Here is a 19,262-nt window from a genome sequence, read left to right as displayed (position 1 = left end):
ATTATTAACAACTACAAAATAATATTTATTCCCAAATATTACATCTCTTATCAAATTGAAATTCAACACACAAAAGAGGAACTTTACCGATCTTAGCGAAATATTCATGGCCAACAAACTTACAAATTTGATCCCTACAAGAAAATAAGCAAACTGAGTCTTTATTTGATAGTGTTGAAAACAAATGCTTTGTTAGGACAAAATCAATAAATTAATTCTTTCTTTGACAATACTGAAAACAAATGCTCTGTTAGGACAAATTTTTGCATCAATTCTCTAACCTCAAAGAAAGGTACAAGTTACTATATTTGAAAATAATGCAAACAGTTGAAAAGATTGGGTTAAATTATAGAATCTTCGTGGAAGACTCATTGATGATGTGGTCTCTGACATTGAAGGTTGGATACATGGAGAAGTAAGGAATGTATCTGGGTTCTACCAAAAATGACCTAAAAATCAGGGATATGGAAATTGTCGCTACAAAGGTCTTTGCATCATCTGAGCTTATATGAGCCCACCCATGGAGCCAACTCAATCTCTTAGAGTGACTCTTCTACTCAATAGTCTCCGACCGTTTCTATGTTTCCTTTTCCATTAGGGAATAATCTTCCCCTCCATCCCCTTTATCATCGTTTCTCAAACTACAAGAATTTACAAAGTTATCCCCTATTCTAGGCGTGGAAACGATCAAACTCTTAAATAATTTAGTACAAGGAACCCATTTCAAGCCCTCGAAAAAAGGTGTCATGGTGGATGACTTAAGCTTGAACATGGAATTTCCCCCATCGAAGAAAACCTCATATACCCAGTCAAGGTAGGCGACGATATTGGGGTTTTGATGAGCGAATTCAAAGATGTTGGAGGAGGACTCTAAGAGAACAACTAGTCTGGAACAAGTATTTTCCCCAATAACAAGTTCCTATCTTTGGTATTCTGCACACCCTTCTCTGGTATTCTGCTTCTTCCATAATGAAGAATACTCAAGCTTGCACTCCCTCAATGTGGCCACGACCTTCTTCACTCATAAACCCTAATAGGGATTGTTCTTCTCATATGAGGGTGACACAGTCTCGACCTTCTTCACCCATCAAAACCTAACAGGGACTATTCTTTTCATATGAGGTCAACATGGTTCTTCACCCATAAATCCTGAGGGTGATGATGAAAATATCTATCCAACGCCCTGTGAGAGTTTTTAAGCTCCAATAATAGAAGCATCGAACAAGATATGGAAAACGATATATGACCTATGCTCGATAGCTTATCAATAATTGTTCCTTCCAACTACCTTCACCTAAAATGATCAAACAACTTAACATCCTTTAATCGTCTAACATATAATCCAAAGGTACATAGTGATGACAAGTGGGGAGTGAGAAAGTTCTTTTTAAAGGGGAAAACCTTATAGTGTAATTATAAAATTTAGATGATGATTAAAAAGTTATAAAATATTTTTGTATCTATATTTACACAAAGGGTGTTACCTTTTGGAACTCTTCATCATCCACTTTTTTCTAAACTTTTGTTTTCCACGGTCCGTTTATGAAAACAATTTCCAGTACATCCATTGTCCATTTGTAAAAGCAACTCCCATTATATCAAAGCAAAGGAAGGATGCAACACACTGCATGTGACAATAGGGACATTACTGCGTTTTTAAAATGATTTCTGAGGATGCCTGCCACATGTCCCAAACCCTTATCTACATTAACACTCTTCGCAACCAGCATGAAGCCTTCACGAAATACATGTTCCCCTAGTCCATGGATTCTTGGGTATCACACCGTGAAGGGCCTCTTCTAGTCTCCAGATCTTTCCATGCTCCCTGTAGGGACCAAGCTACATACAATTCTTTGAGGCCCCCCTTCCTCACCATAACCGCCACTCCAAGAACACTCTCCAAATAAACATTAGATTTTCACAACATTCTCTTCATAATCATTTCTGAATTTAGGCTAGGACATTGGTAATGGGTATATATTTTTTTAATTTTATATGTATATATTTTTGAAATCAGGGAATTTATTAGTTTCTAGATTTTATGATTTTAGATTGTGATTAGGTATTTGAATTAATTTAGATAGTCAAAAATCATGATTTCACTAGTAAAAATATATAATTTTAAATTGTAAAAAATATGAGTTGACAAATAAAAATATCTAATACCACATTTAGATTTGATTAAATATTTACAGAAAATTAATGTTGTTTCATGGGCAAAGACCTTTCATCATTGTTTTTGGTGACCACCAACTTCTCTGCTTATTTTCCAGGAAAGGACGCATAGGTTTCAATCAATTATGTGGTCATCCAGGGCCCTAATGTTTTCTCCAACACTTTCTTCATCGTCCATGGCATTCGTCGTCCTTTTGCTCAACTATATGCTTCTACTAATTCTACATTATCCTTTGCCTGTCTCCCACAACTCTTGCTACACATCTGATCCATGTTATCTTGGTAACATGGTAACCATATAGATTACTATACAATTTTGCTGAAATTTCTTTCAAATCGTATTTCTTTTAGTTTACAATGTGGATAATTCTGATGAAATGTTTCACATTATTTACAAATATTTTTCAATATCAATGATTCAAGTGTAGTGATGTGCCATTTTTGCTTTTAAGTACCTTAATCTATTTTACATAATTATCGGGCTTTCTAATCAATATACAATATCTTTCTATTTTTTTCTTCCATTGTTAAGTTATTTTCTATAAAGATTCTGAAAAATAAAAGTTTCTTTGTGGAGTGGTAGTCTAATTGTTATGAGTTTTGGCTAAAGCCATTTTCTCTTTTCAATACCTTAATTTATTATACAAAATTATTAGCTTTGGATAAATCCATTTTCTCTTTTAAGTACCTTAATCTATTATACAAAATTATGGGGCTTCCTAATCTATATACGATATCTTTCTATTTTTTTCTTCCATTGTCAAGTTATTTTCTATAAAGATTCTGAAAAAAAATAGAAGTTATTTTGTGCAGTGGTAGTTTACTTGTTATGAGTTTTAGATGAAGTCTTTATGGAATTTATACAAATTTACAAGTTTTTTTCACTTTACATGTATTTATGTACTTAAAAACATATTTTAAATAATATAAAATATATATATAATTTGATAAAAAAATATTTCACTGAATTTAAAAAAATGTAAAAGGTGAAATAATTAGATAATCTTTAGAAAGTGTTAAATGTGGTTTACTTTCTAAATGTGTTTTAATAATGCTTATTGTTTTTATTTATTTACTCTTCAACTCAATAGAATGTGGATTTAATAACAATTTATAATTAGAATGTGGACTTAATAACCATTTATAATTAAAATGTAGATGTAATAACAATTTATATATTTAATAATAACAATAATAATAATAGGGATTTTTTTATATATTTAAAAAAATATATATCAAAGTAGATTTTGGATTTACCAAGCATTCACAGGGATCAAATCTTTCAATATGCGAGCTTATTTATGAGTTAGAAAAGGTTTGCACCTCAATATATTTGATTCCTCTCCACTCTTTGAAGATCTGAAGTTAGATTGATCTATGCTGGTTTTGGGCAACACACTCATTTTAGACACACATAATCTTTTTTTATTAATATTTTTCCTTTTGTGCATATGTTTAATTAATTTTATTATTAATATTTTTTTAAATGTTATATACCAAATTTAGATTAATCATTGTTTCCCTTATAACTTCAATTAGAAAGCATCTATTAAAGTGAGAAATACATTGCCTTTGTTAGGATCATGATTTCCATTGGACCAAAACCGGCAGGTGTTAGTAAATGGACACATCGCTAGAGTTAATGGATCCTCGAGAGGTAGTCACGTACGTGTCGCAAAACACACGAGGGTTTTTCCAAGTCCAACAATCTCCCCCCCAATACAAGTCGAGGGTGTTTCAAACTTGGACCTTTGGATCTAATACCAATTGTTGGGATCACGATTATCATTAGACCAAATCCCATAGAGTTTAGCAAAAAGGCACATCACCAAAGTTAATGCATCCTTGATAGGTAGTCAAGAACAAGTCGCGAAACATACGGGGAGCGCTGCCAAGTACAATGGTCTTATTTCTTGAATCTTAGAAGTGACTAACCCAACTTTCATCATTATCATGTGCACTTTGTTGCTTTGCCTTCCCCTCTTTAGTGGGGTTGTTGTGTATGGATGTGTGTTCATGAAATAATAGTTGAATATATCTATCTTGTGGTGTCTTCGAATAATTATATGAAAACAAATTTTTCCTTCCACCCTCCTCAGCAACTTATGAAGTGGTCAAATACAAAAGAATAGAGGATCAATTTTATTTTATTTTATTTTTAAATTATAAGTAGAAAATATTTGCACATTTTATATTGTCTCTTGAACATATTTACAAGATTAAATAACTTCAATTTTTCATCTGAATTTTCATTTCTTTGATGATCAAGGTCAAACTGAAATGAATACCTTTACAAAATTAGTTTTAGAGGGTGAAACCCTACAATTTCATTCGCAAGCTCACTATCTACGTATGTTCCTTTTAGGTAATGTGTCTAATAGCTTATGGTTGTTGCAAAAATAGTATTCTTCAAAGTCTAGGGAGATGTCAAATTCATTAAATTTCTAGAAGACTATTCATAGTTGATCATTACACTTATATATTTTCTTTAAAAACATAGTGATATAACCAAAGTAGACCATGATGATCCTATCTATCAAAGTTCCAATTGCATAATCCATGGCCCTCTAAAATCTAAAATTTATCTTAGATGCTAACTAACTAAAAGGACACCTTGATGTAAGTTTATGCTAGTAATTAAATAAAAGGAGACCTTGATAGAAGTCTATGTTGATCCAAATGGATCCTTGAAATTTTGAAATGAATAAGTGGTAAATTCCCTAGCTTTTTTATTGGCCCTTGTTTTTATTTTTGTAGGTACACATGATTGTGGGGCAAGGCAAGGTTAATGGTTGGTAGAGTGACAAGGTGGATAGTGATGTGGTGGATGGTTAATGCATTACTTCCAAAATAGGGAAATCGCTTTACAAGCCAATGGTACTAAAGGTTAATCCTTAGTACTAGGGGCTCATTGGGAGTTATCCCATTCTCCACAATAGGGAAGGCCCCTCAAAATGCCCAGTGACACTTGATCACTCAACTTAGTGTGGGGTTTTTGGGGAGCTACCCTAAGCCATCCCTAGGAATGAATTTTTAAAATATATGGTAGTACTTATGAATAATCCCAAGCACTAGGGAATTTATTCATATTACCTCCAACTCTCCACCAAACACCTAACAACACTACGAGGTCCCCCTTGCATTGAGAATTCCATGGGATCTATCCAACCCATTAGGTGGAAAACATCACTATGAGCTTGGATACAAAGGGAGAAACCCCCAAAAGGAATAACAAGAAAACATTCCTCTAATAATTGCATCACATCTCGTAAGGACCATAGGGCTCATAAACTATCAAAGAGGCTCAAATCATTCCAAAACCTATAGGAGCCCCCAATGTGGTAGATGTTACAAAGACAAAACATTATTTCTTGCTCAAAATGTTGGGTTCAATGGAAGTTTCAAGAAGCCATTTTCCTTCATTATTTTGGAAGGTTAAGAATGGGAAAATAAGGGACATGTAATTATTTATAGGATATGAAGTCAACGCATAATTGCTTAAGTTTTTTCACCTCATAAATTTCTAGGAGGCACACCCATAATGAAAGAAGTCCATGTTGGAAGAGGGGTTTAATGGAGGATAAGTGAAATGAGGTTGTAGAAGAACACATGATCACATTTATACCATATAGATATATTATATTGATATAATTTGATCCATAAACCACTATAGATATTCCACTAGACAACTTGTCATAAGAGATTTGATAAAAATCATACTTTAAAATATGAAATCTACACTATGAGGTTTTAATTCTTTTAGATTTATTGATTTTTAGTAGCTATTGTTGGTATTCAAATAATCCTTTTAAATTAAATCCAAATTATTAATTTTGAGCTCATGTAGAGTCCAAAGAGAAAATTCAGGCCCACCAGTTGAATGGGTGTGACCCTTGTTCAAAAACCACTTATTTTACCATTGTTGTTGAGATTTTCTGTTTGGAGCAAAATAGGAAAAATCTCAGCTAATGACAACAATAGAATTCAGGTCCTAGATTAACTCCAGTTTGTTGGGAGGGAGTTAATGCCTCCTATATTTGATGTGAGGGAATTAATGAGGCTGTTAGATTCTCTATGCTATATAACAGGCAACCATTCGGATGGTTTGCTAAGAGTGTGAGAAGTTCTGTGAGGATTTCTTGATGTAATCTCCAATTTGATTAATAAATTCCTGATGCCTATGTTTGGTGGACGTAGCCCAGATTGGTTGGGTGAACCACGTTAAAAACTGTGTTTATGTGCTTGATTTATTCTGCTGTGTGTTTATTTTGTTTGCTGTGCCTCTGGATTCCAACAATTGGTATCAGAGCATGTTGGAGGTGCTGCCTGGAGAAGCTGACTGGAGGCGCTGCGTGCGTGACTGCTGATGCTGGCGGACTGTGCTGGTGCGGGCGTGAACCTGCCTGCGTGTGAATGTTGTTGGGAGCGCGGAGTTGGTTGTTGTAGCTGATCAAAACCTGCGTGGTGGAAAATATATATTATATTGGCGTGGATCTGTTATACAAAACGGCGTGGAAACTGCGTGGAGCGCTGGAGCAGAAACGTATTACCTGATTGCTGGAGCCGTCCATTGCCCTGCGCGCTGGTAAAACTTTTTTTGTTTGCTGTGAGTTTACAGCATGGGTATGTTGTTTAAAACAACGTGAATTATATTTCCAACAGCGTATATATATATTGGAACCAGCGTGAATTATATGGATTGGTAGGAATCTGTAGTTACAGTGGAATTAATATGTGGTGGAAAAATAATTCATTACATAGTCGGGGAAATGTTAATTAATAACAGAGTAACGCATGCCCCAATATTCCAGACTATAGGTTAAAAGGTTTGCAGAACAATTCATTACTAGTGTCCACGTTCACATAAAGCAACATTACTCTTTAATGGAGCAATGGTATATCGTGCATAGTGGAAGCATTTACATGGAGCGACGTTACTTTATGTATGGAGCGTTTATTGTCATGCATATGTGATGGAGCATTGTAATTGACATTAGCAGAGATCGATATGGCACATATTTCATTTGCAGCATCTACATTTAAATCATTTGGCTACAACATCAACGTTATACTTAATTTTATAGTATTGTAGCCACATCATTGATATGTTATGTAAAAATTATTGCTGAGTTGATACCTTACAAAACGCAGTGCCAGAATGTCTATGCGCTACAAATAAAGTGCAAACAAGAAACTTTTTTGTGTGAAGTGCCAAAGGGCAGTTTTTTTTTAAAAAGGCAAAAGTACAGAGGCATAGGCAGTTTTTTTTTTTCCTGTTGTGTAAAAACAAAGGCATTGGCAATTTTTTTTATTGCTGGTTGGATATTGGATATTATTGTGTTTTTTTGTTGATACAAGATGGCCAAAACTCAAAGTGCCTGTTTTGAAATTGAAAAGTTTAATGGCAAGAATAATTTTGAGATCTGGAAGGTAAAGATGCACGATCTGTTGGTTCAACAAGGTGTGGCGAAAGCACTGTTGGGGAAAAACAAAAGACCTCCTTCCATGACGGAGGATGAATGGGATGAGATGGACGATAGAGCTCTGAGCGCAATTCGGTTATGTCTGGCGGACGATGTTCTGTTCAACATTGTGTCAGAGAAAACCGCCGCAGCCCTATGGTCGAAGCTTGAGAAGCTCTATATGACGAAATCTTTGACAAATCGGATTCTCCTGAAACGGCAGCTTTACGGTTTGCGGATGAAAGAAGCCTTGTTGGCTGAGGAGACGAGGAAGAGGTCGAATGCAGACACCTCTACATCAGAGGTAATGATGGCCAGATGTCGCTCACGAGAGAGACACTCCGGGGGAAAGCATAGCGACTCTCGTTCGAAGTCCAAAGGAAAGAAGCCAAAGGTGAAGTGCTGGCATTGTGGCAAGGCTGGACATCTGAAAAAGGATTGCTGGAAGCGAAAGCAGGCTGCTAAAGAAGGCTCTTCAACAGAAAAGAAGGAAGCCAACACCACAGATACAGGTTCAGTATCTGGTTCAGGTATGAGTGATGAGGTATTGTCTGTTAATGTTTCAAAACATGATCAACATTGGTTGTTAGATTCCGAGGCATCTAACCACATGTGTATTCATAAAGATTGGTTTAAAACATATAGATCAGTTGATGATGGAGTCGTGTACATGGGTAATGATGTCACTTGCAGTATTGTTGGAATAGGAAGTGTACAACTACAAATGTTTGATGGCACAACCAAAATATTAACTGATGTGAGGCATGTACCAGATTTAAGGAAAAATTTGATTTCATTAGGAGCACTTGATTCAAATGGATATAAAACTGTAATTCAAGGTGGAGTTATGAAAATATATAAAGGTATCTTACTAGTGATGAAGGCTAAGAAGGTAGGAAATCTTTTTGAATTAGAAGGTAGAACTGGGTCAGATCATGTGTCGGTGTCTGAACAAGACAGTAGTTCCATTCGCCTATGGCATCAAAGGTTGGGCCATATGAGCGAACGAGGGATGAAAATTTTGACTGACCGAAAGTTACTTCCTAATCTAAGATCTGGAAAATTGGATTTCTGTAAACATTGTCTGTTTGGTAAACAAAGTAAACAAAAGTTTAAAACAAGCAAACATACTAGTAAAGGGATACTTGATTATATCCATTCAGATGTTTGGGGTCCAGCCCCTACAGCGTCATATGGTGGTTCGTCTTATTTTGTATCATTCATTGATGACTTTTCTCGGAAAGTATGGGTCTACATGTTGAAAAAGAAGTCTGATGTTTTTACAGTTTTCAAGCAGTTTAGAGCATTGGTAGAAAACAGCACTGGTAGAACTATAAAATGTTTAAGAACTGACAATGGTGGTGAGTTTTCCTCCAAGGAGTTTGACAGCTATTGCAAGGATGCAGGGATCGAGAGACATAAGACCACGGTTTATACTCCTCAGCAAAATGGAGTTGTTGAACGCATGAACAGGACTCTTCTAGAAAGAGCAAGGTGTATGCTGAGTAATGCCGGGTTGCAAAAGGAGTTGTGGACGGAAGCAGTGGCAACAACTTGTTATGTCATAAACCAATCTCCATCAACGGAAATAGGCTGCAAGATTCCGCAAGAGGTATGGAAAGGACACCCTTGTGACTATTCTAAACTCAGAGTGTTTGGTTGTGATGCATATGCTCTAGTGCCTAAACATCAGCGAACTAAATTAGATCCAAAGTCTAAAAGGTATATCTTTGTTGGGTATGGTGATGGAACAAAGGGATATAGATTGTGGGATCCTACTACCCACAAAATCATCATCAACAGAGATGTAAAGTTTGATGAATCCTCTCTTGTACAGTTAGATGTAAACAGTAGATTGAAACAGGATGATGTATCTGATTTCCAGCATATTCATTTTGACAGCATTTCTAATGATAGTCATAACGACCATAGTTCAGATTCTAGTCATGAACAGGTTTCAGAATCAGATTATGAATAGGGTTCAGATGGAGGTCATGAACAGGTCTCAGATGGCGATCATGAAGAAGTTCCTACAGATGATAGACAGCCAATTGTGGAAGCACCAGAAACATTCTTAAGGAGGTCTACAAGGATCAAACGCCCTCCGAGAAGGTATGATGATCATGTTACTTCAGTTGCTTTGATAGCTAATGATGATGAACCTTTGTGTTATCAGGAAGCTGTAGAAGGTTCAAATAGTGACAAATGGAAAGTAGCCATGAAGGAAGAAATGATGGCCTTAGGTAAGAATGGCACGTGGGATCTGGTTGAACTTCCCAAAGGCAGGAAAACTGTGGGATGCAAGTGGGTGTTCAAGCTGAAACAGGGTGTGAATGATACAGAAGACAGGTACAAAGCGAGACTGGTTGCAAAAGGGTTTTCTCAGAAAGCTGGCATAGACTTTCATGAGATATTTTCACCAGTGGTTAAAATTGTTTCAATTAGAATTGTGTTAGCATTAGTGGCTTTGTTTGATTTAGAGTTGCAGCAGTTAGATGTTAAGACTACATTTCTACATGGTGTTTTAGATGAGGAAATATATATGGAACAACCAGAAGGGTTTGTTCAGCATCGCAATGAGAAATTTGTCTGCAGGCTCAAGAAGTCATTATATGGCCTAAAGCAGTCGCCTCGGCAGTGGTATAAGAAGTTTGATTCTTTCATGTTGAGTCAGAAATATATTAGAAGTGAATATGATCATTGTGTTTATTTCAAACAGTTGAATAATGGCATATTCATTATCTTGGTATTGTATGTTGACGATATGCTTTTAGCAAGCAAAAGCATTGAAGAAATCAATAGGTTGAAGACTCAGATGGCAAGGACGTTTGATATGAAAGATCTAGGAGCCACAAGACAGATTTTGGGCATGGAGATTTTCAGAGACAGGAGCAATGGTAAGCTGTGGCTATCACAACAGAAGTATGTTGAGAAAATACTTTTGAGGTTTGGTATGGATAATGTGAAGCCTGTTTCAGTCCCTTTAGCTTCCCATTTTAAGCTTTCTTCGAGTTTATGTCCTAATACATATGAAGAAAAGGATTATATGTCTCGAATTCCATATGCCAATGCAGTAGGATGTTTGATGTATGCGATGGTGTGTACGCGACCAGATATTTCACATGAAGTTGGGGTTGTCAGCAGGTACATGGCAAATCCGGGTAAAGAACACTTTCAGCAGTGAAATGGGTGCTTCGGTACTTGAGAGGCACAAGTAGTTATTGTATTTCTTACAATAAGAGTAGTGAATTTGTTTGCGGGTATGTTGATTCCGATTTTGCAGGTGATTTGGATAAGAGAAGGTCAACTTCAGGGTACGTCTTTACTCTTGCAGGTGGAGCTATCAGCTGGATGTCAAAGCTACAGAATATTGTTGCTTTGTCCACTACTGAAGCAGAATACATTGCTGCTTCTCATGCTTGCAAAGAGGCGGTTTGGTTGAAAGGTTTGCTTGGTGAGTTTGGTAGGTTACAGGACAACATCAGGTTACTTTGTGATAGTCAAAGTGCAATACATTTGGCTAAGAATCCGGCCTATCATAGTAAATCAAAGCATATTCCAATCAAATATCATTTTGTAAGATAGGTTATCACTGAAAGGGGAGTTTCTCTTGAAAAGGTGCATACAAAGGAGAACTGTGCAGACATGTTCACGAAACCAGTTTTGTTGGAGAAGCTACGCTGGTGTTTGGCTTCTCTTGGCTTGCAGAAAAGATAAAATAATAATAACAGGGCATCAGGGGAATTGTTGTCAAGGTGGAGATTGTTGAGATTTTCTGTTTGGAGAAAAATAGGAAAAATCTCAGCTGATGACAACAATAGAATTCAGGTCCTAGATTAACTCCAGTTTGTTGGGAGGGAGTTAATGCCTCCTATATTTGATGTGAGGGAATTAATGAGGCTGTTAGATTCTCTATGCTATATAACAGGCAACCATTCGGATGGTTTGCTAAGAGTGTGAGAAGTTCTGTGAGGATTTCTTGATGTAATCTCCAATTTGATTAATAAATTCCTGATGCCTATGTTTGGTGGACGTAGCCCAGATTGGTTGGGTGAACCACATTAAAAATTGTGTTTATGTGCTTGATTTATTCTGCTGTGTGTTTATTTTGTTTGCTGTGCCTCTGGATTCCAACAATTGTATATACACATTACACATTTGGCCTCCTCCATTTAGCATCAATTCAAATGAACACAAAACACCTATTCTTCTATTCACACGTGAGAGATAGAAGAGTTCCTTTGAAGTTTGACCGAGCACTTTTCAGTATATTTGACCAGTGCTTACTGAGACTTCTTCTGATATTTTGACATAGTTATGGGAAGAGTCTGATCGAGATCTTCTGGCATTGTTTGATGAAGTTTGTTGTTTGACCGAATATGTGACAAGTTTGACAAAGATTTTATTGGAAGTTTATCGACAATTTATGGGCAAGTTTGACTGAGTTCTGGGTAGTCTGTTTGACAGTATTTTGACCGAGATTATGATCTGTTGAGCAAGAAAATTTTGGATAGATTTTACCAAAGTTTGACTCGGCACTTTGGCACATGACAATAGGGAAAATACTGTGTGTTTCAAATGATTTCCAAGGAAGCGTTCCACATGCCACAGACTCTTATCTACATTGATGCTCTTCGCACCCAGCGCGAAGCCTTCACGAAATACATGTTCCCCCACTCCATGGATTCTTAGGTATCACACCGTGAAGGGCCTATTCTCGTCTCCATATCTTGCCAAGCTTCCCGTAGGGATGAAGATGCATACAATTCTTCCAGGCCCCTTCGTTGTCGTAAGAGCTGCTCCAGGAACGTTATCCAAATAAACATTATATTTTCACAAGATTCTCTTCATAATAATTTGTGAATTTAGGTTATGACGTTGGTAATAGCATATTTATTTTTTTAATTATATTTTTTTTGGAATTTGATAATTTATTAGCTTCTGGATTTTATGATTTTAGATTGAAATTATGTTTTTGAATTAATTTAGATGGTCAAAAATCATTAATTGACTAGTAGAAAAATACCATCTAAGGAATTTTAAATTTTCAAAAATATGATTTGACAAATAGAAATATGTGATACCACATTTGGATTCGATTAAACATTTACAGAAAATTGATGTTGTTTCATGGCCGTAGATCCAAGAAAGGAGGACACAGAGGTTTCAATCAATTATGTGGTCATCCGGGACCCTAATGTTTTCTCCAACACTTCCATCATCGTCCATGGAATTCATCATCCTTCCAATCTTTTCCAAGAAAGGAGGACACACAGGTTTCAATCAATTATGTGGCCATTCGGGACCCTAATGTTTTCTCCAACACTTTCATCATCGTCCATGGAATTCCTCATCCTTTCAATCAACTACATGCTTCTACTAATTCTACTTCATTATCCTATTCCTCTCTCCCACAACTCTATCTACATGCTTGATCCATGCTATCTGGGTAATCTCATCACCATATACATTACTGTACAATTTTTTCTGAAATTTCTTTCAGATCTTCGTCATATTTCTTTTAGTTTATAATGTGGATAATTTTGATGAAGTGGTTGACATTATTTACAAAGCATTTTCAATATCAATGTTAATAGTCCACTACCGTGATGTGCCATTTTCTCTTTTAATTACCTTAATATATTATATCGAATTATGGGGCTTCCTAATTTATATACAATATCTTTCTATATTTTTCTTCCATAGTTAAGTTATTTTCTATAAATATTCCGAACAAATACAAGTTGTTTTTTCCAGTGGTAGTCTAATTGTTATGAGTTTTGGATGAAAACTATGTATTAAAACATGAAAATGGTTAATTTATTCGACCGTGCCCATATTCATCTAATTGCTTTATATTCAAAGAATCAACAACCGACAAAAGCTCAGGGAAAAACACCATGCATGTGAGAATTTCCCATAGGTTAGTTGTAATAAATTATGATATGGAAACATGGAGAAGAATAAGGATAATGTGAATAGGCAGATTGTGGGTAATTGATGAAAAGCCTTGAGAGAAACCTCTCCTCATAAAAATAAAATTTGGAAAAGAATTTAAAACTTGTACAATAATTGTATATATATTTACGCCGAATGTGTTTTCCTCTACGGGATTTTCCGTGGAAACAATTTTCACTCCAAAGAATCAGTGCGCTTACATTTCTTCCTCCTATATCTTGTTAAAATATGACACGTGGGGAATTCTCAGTTCGCTGATGGTTTCCTGCAGCTGCAACATATGTTGGGAATTTCTGATAATTCCAAACAAAATAAACAGAAGAAAAATGCTTTGTTTCTTAGCACAGCAAAAAAAAAAATGACTTGATTCTGGAGAACAGAGTTTTGCATATACACAAAGAAACTTATGCTCATTAATAAAACTACCTATTACAAAAGGGTCTTACTCTTCCAGAGGGACTACAACAAGAACCACACACAAAAAAAAATTACTCTATCTCTCCTCTTAAAATTTACACTGCTATGTCCGCACTGATATGCTTGCACTGCTGCATCTACTACCTATGTTTACCAATTTTCATTTATTATTTCACTGACAAAACTGGCGGTCAATGAAACTTCTAATTCACATCACGTAATTTGCTGCAAGTTTGTACATCAACCGTTGATTTAATTGGACGGCTGAGATCGGTTTGAATAAGGTGAGATATGCGATTTGTGATTGGATCGCATCGCAACGTCGCGTCGGTGGAAGAGAAAAATGGAGCACTAACATATGGGTGTGATTTGCGATTTGTGATCGGATCGCATCGTAGAATCGCAATTGGCAAAAAACACAGGGCGTGGACGTGATTTGCGATAGCGATAAGATCGCATCATGAAATCACAATCAGAATACATAGGAGTGCAACGGGTTAATGTGCGATAGCGATCAAATCGCATCGCAAAGTGAAGAAAACTGAAATAGCGGGGAACTCCCATGGTGGTTTTCTGCTGCAGTTGGAATTAGCATTTCAACACTCCCCTTTAATTTCAACTGCTGCGTTATCAGTCATACCCAGGCATTTCCTCAAAAATTCAAAACTTTTCTGCCCCAATGGTTTGGTCAAAATGTCTGCGACCTGCTCCTGAGTTCTGCAGTGTTGTAAAACAATTTCACCATTGTTTACCAATTCCCTGATGTAATGAAACTTTGTGTCAATGTGTTTCGTTCTCTTATGAAATATAACATTCTTGGATAATGCAATAGCTGAGCTATTGTACAAAAGATCATAGTTGCATTTGTTTGCTCTTGGCATAAACTCCTTAACATCCTTCTCATCCAAATTTCTTGACACACTGTTGCTGTAGCTGCCACATATTCTGCTTCTGTTGTAGACAACGCTACAATAGGCTGTTTTTTAGAAGCCCATGAAATGGCTCCTGAACCCATGTGAAAAACATAACCGGATGTGCTTTTCTGATCATCTACACTTCCAGCCCAATCACTATCAGTGTATCCAATTAAATCTGAACATTCTAAAGTAGTATATAAAATGCCAAACCTTTTAGTACCTTTAACATACCTCAGAATCATTTTTGTTGCCTGCCAATGTGCTTCTTTTGGCCTCTCCATGAATTTGGAAATTAAACTAATAGCATACATTATATCCGGCTTAGTTGCAGTCAAATAAATGAGGCTGCCAACTATGCTCTTGTACAAACTAGGATCAAAATCCTTGTTCTTGTCCTCTTTGCTGAGTTTTAATCCCATCACTATGGGAGTGATTGCTGCTTTGCTCTCCTGCATATTAAATCATTCCAACACTTCATTAACATATTTCGCCTGTGAGATAAAAATCCCATTCCCATTTTGTTCTACTTCTATTCCTAAGAAGTATCTCAGCAAACCCATGTTAGTCATTTCAAATTCTTCTTTCATGACTGTTTTGGAATTTTCAATAAGATAATCATCATTACCTGTGAAAATAACATCATCAACATATAACACAACAATTAGTATTTTACCCTCCTTTTCTTTGATGTAGAGGGTGGGTTCTCCCTCACACTTTTCAAATCCATTTTCCAGTAGATAGGAATCTATCCTACTGTACCACGCTCTTGGTGCTTGCTTCAGCCCATAAAGAGCTTTCTTCAATCTGCACACTTTGTGCTCTTGGCCTTCCTTTTCATAGCCTAGAGGTTGTTCAATGTAAACCTCTTCCATTAACACTCCATTTAGGAATGCTGACTTCACGTCCATTTGGTAAACTTTCCATTATTTTGTGCTGCTATGGACAGCACTGCTCTCACAGTTTCCATCCTAGCAACCGGTGCAAACGTTTCATCATAGTCTCTCCCATACTGCTACTTATATCCTTTGACAACAAGTCTTGCCTTGTGTCTTTCTATTTTTCCTTCAGCATTACTCTTGGTCTTGTAGATCCATTTAACGCCAATGACTTCTTTTCCTTTTGCTATTTCAACTAAATCCCATGTCTTGTTTCTTTCTATGCCATTGATCTCCTCATCCATAGCTTCTATCTATTTCCTATCCTTAATTGCTTCTTCGAAATGAACAGGGTCATCGACATGACAATATAAAGAAAACAAAGAATTCATACCTTCATTTGCTGCCTCTTGTTCATAAATATCAATTAAATTTCTGAACTTCTTACCTCTTTCATTTGGTGTACAAGTGCTTGAAGAAGCACTTGAATTTCCTCCTTGTGATGTGCTTGGAGAAGCACTTTCATTTCTCCTCAAGAGTGTCTCTTGCTACCCTTGTGTTGGTGCTGCTGTTTGGGGATGTATTTCAGCAATCTCCTCATCATTTTCATCATGTGACAAAGAGTTTTTAACGTTAATTGTTTTCTCTATGCTTCCATCCCAAGCTTCCTCCTCAATGAACTGAACAGCTCTACTCACAATACGCTTCTTGGTGGATGGGTTATACAACCTATAGGCTTTGGATTCCTCACTGTATCCAATGAAAATACATTTCTCCCCTTTGCTATCCAACTTCTTCCTTAGCTGATCTGGAATGTGTGCATAAGCCACACATCCAAAAACTTTCATGTGGGTGACTCCTTGCTTTGTCCCACTCCATACTTCTTTCGGCACTCTGTTTATGACTGCTTTTGTAGGGTACCTATTCAAAAATTACGCTACACAGTGTACAGCTTTAGCCCAATAATCATTTGGCAAATGCTTTGCCTTTAACATGCTCCTCGCCATATCCATGATTGTCCTATTCTTCCTTTCGGCAACTCCATTTTGCTGCAGAGTATACCTAGTGGTACACTGCTTATGAATTCCATTTTCTCTACAAAAACATAGAAATTCCTTGGAGATATACTCAACTCCTCTATCAGTTCTTATAGCTTTGATATGCAGCCTGCTTTGGTTTTCTACAAGTGCTTTGAAATTGCAAAATCTTTCAAACACTTCACTTTTGTTTTTCAAAAATTAAACCCAATTTTTTCTAGTAAAATCGTCAATGAATGTTAGTATATAGTGGCTGCCTGCAAGTGATGGAGTTTGCATCGGTCCACATAAATCTGAGTGAACAATTTCTAAGGGTTCTTTTGCCCTTATGCTTTTCCCTGATGGAAAACTTTCTCTGTGTTGTTTCCCCATGAAACAACCTTCACAAAGGTTGTCTAGTTTCTCTATTAATGGTAATCCTCTTACCATTCCCATTCTATTCAACAAGTTAAGACCTCCAAAGTTGAGATGTCCAAATCTCAAGTGCCACAACCAATTTTCATCCTTTGGTTTTCTTTGGAAAGCCTCTTGAGGCACTGCTGTTATTTCTTCTTTATTTTTTAAATCTGATTTCATCCTAAGAGGGAACATCCTGTTCCTTGTCATCTTCACTTCAGTAATACATCATTTGTTGGGTGCTTTATCCATGATGGTGCATACATCATCCACAAAGAAAACATTGTACCCATTTTGAACAAGCTGTCCAATACTTAAGAGGTTACATTTCATTCCAAGAACATAATAAACATCTGTTATAGTTTTCTTTTCACCTTTCTTTGTTAAGACTTTTACTTCTCCTTTTCCCATCACAGAAACTTTATTAACAGTCCCTAGTGTGACTTGTGACTTCACATTCTGATCTAACATAGAAAACAGGGCTACGTTTCCTGTCATATGGTTACTGCAACCAAAGTCTAGAAACCATACATCTTCACTCTTTTCTTCAGCCATATTACAAGCTAAAAACAAATTATTTTGGTTGATATTTTCTCTAGTGAAATTTGCACTAGTTCTATTATTCATGTCATGCTTCTTCTTCCTACATTCATTTGCATAATGCCCATATTTTTTACAATAGTGACATTGGACATTGGATTTATCATACCTTTGTCCTTGAGCATGATGTTGTCCACTTTGTTGGCTGCTGCCTTGGCCTTGGTTCTGATTTGGATTGCTGCCTCTTCCTTGAGAATTTGTTGGACTGCTTCTTCCACCTCTGTTTTTGCTTCTTCCTCTTCCTCTCTTGCTTCCTCTGCCTTGACCTCTTCCTTTTGCAAAGAACATCTGGGTCTTAAAGGCATTCTCTAGAGATGAGTTTTTATTTCTACTCAACCTTTGCTCATGTATTATCAGCGATGCATGTAGTTCATCAACTGAAAAGTTTTTGAGATCCTTTGTCTCTTCTATGGTGGTGACAATTACATTGAACCTTGAGGGTAGGATCCTCAATAGTTTCTCCACAATCCTCCTTTCTTCAAGAATCTCTCCATGAGACCTTATCTGTGTGAGCAGACCAATCATATGTGTAAAGAATGAGTCAATATTATCTGACTCCTTCAGGCAGAGAGTCTCAAAATCTCTCCTTATCAACTGTAGTTTTGTTGTCTTCACTTTCTCCATGCCTTGATAGGCTATCTTGAGAGTTTGCCATGCTTCTTTAGATCTCTTGGCTGCTGCTATCCTTGGAAACACACTCTCATGCACTGCTTGATACAAAAAGTAGAGGGCTTTTGAATCCTTCTTCTTATATCTCTTAAACAGATCTTTTTCTTTCTGAGTTAGATTATTAAACTCATCTTCATCTGTTGATTCTTCAAAACCATCTTCAACAAATTCCCATAAGTCTTGGGAAGCAAGCAAAGCTCTCATAGTTATTGCCCAATAGTCATAGTTTTTTCCATTAAATTGTGGGAGCTGAGTATTACAGATACCCATGCTAGTGTTGGCTCCAGCCATTCTTTCACTCTTAACTATGCTTCAAAATACTTGACTCTGTATTTAAAATAAGTGACTGTCCTCAACAGTAACACAAAAACTAACTTGAGAAATACCTTGGATTCTTTCTTGACTGAGTCTTCACTCTGCTGGAGAAGCTGCTGCAGCAAGAAATCCTTCCTTCAGCTTCTTTGACACCTTCAAAGATCCTGGACAAGCTCTAATACCATGTTGGGAATTTCTGATAATTCCAAACAAAATAAACAGAAGAAAAATGCTCTGTTTCTTAGCACAGTGAGAAAAAAAAACTTGATTCTGGAGAACATAGTTTTACATATACACAGAGAAACTTATGTTCATTAATAAAACTACCTGTTACAAAAGGGTCTTCCTCTTCTAGAGGGATTACAACAGGAACGCTTCAGTTCCACACACAAAAAAAATTTACTCTGTCTCTCCTCTTAAAATTTACACTGTTGTGTCTGC

General features: G+C 36.5%; 1 pseudogene; it reads right to left on the bottom strand.

Annotated features, from left to right (window-relative positions):
• Nucleotides 1-346: 346 nt before the first annotated feature.
• LOC149219253 (uncharacterized) lies at nt 347-6,746 on the bottom strand (annotated as a pseudogene).
• Between the last annotated feature and the right edge of the window lie 12,516 nt (nt 6,747-19,262).

The sequence above is a fragment of the Pinus tabuliformis genome, chromosome Q (assembly GCF_031772625.1).
Source record: "Pinus tabuliformis cultivar Carrire ecotype Pingquan chromosome Q, CPIR1, whole genome shotgun sequence".
NCBI classification, from domain to species: Eukaryota; Viridiplantae; Streptophyta; class Pinopsida; order Pinales; family Pinaceae; genus Pinus; species Pinus tabuliformis.
The sequence above is the reverse complement of the archived record's forward strand: the minus strand, read 5'-3'. Positions and strand labels throughout refer to the sequence as shown.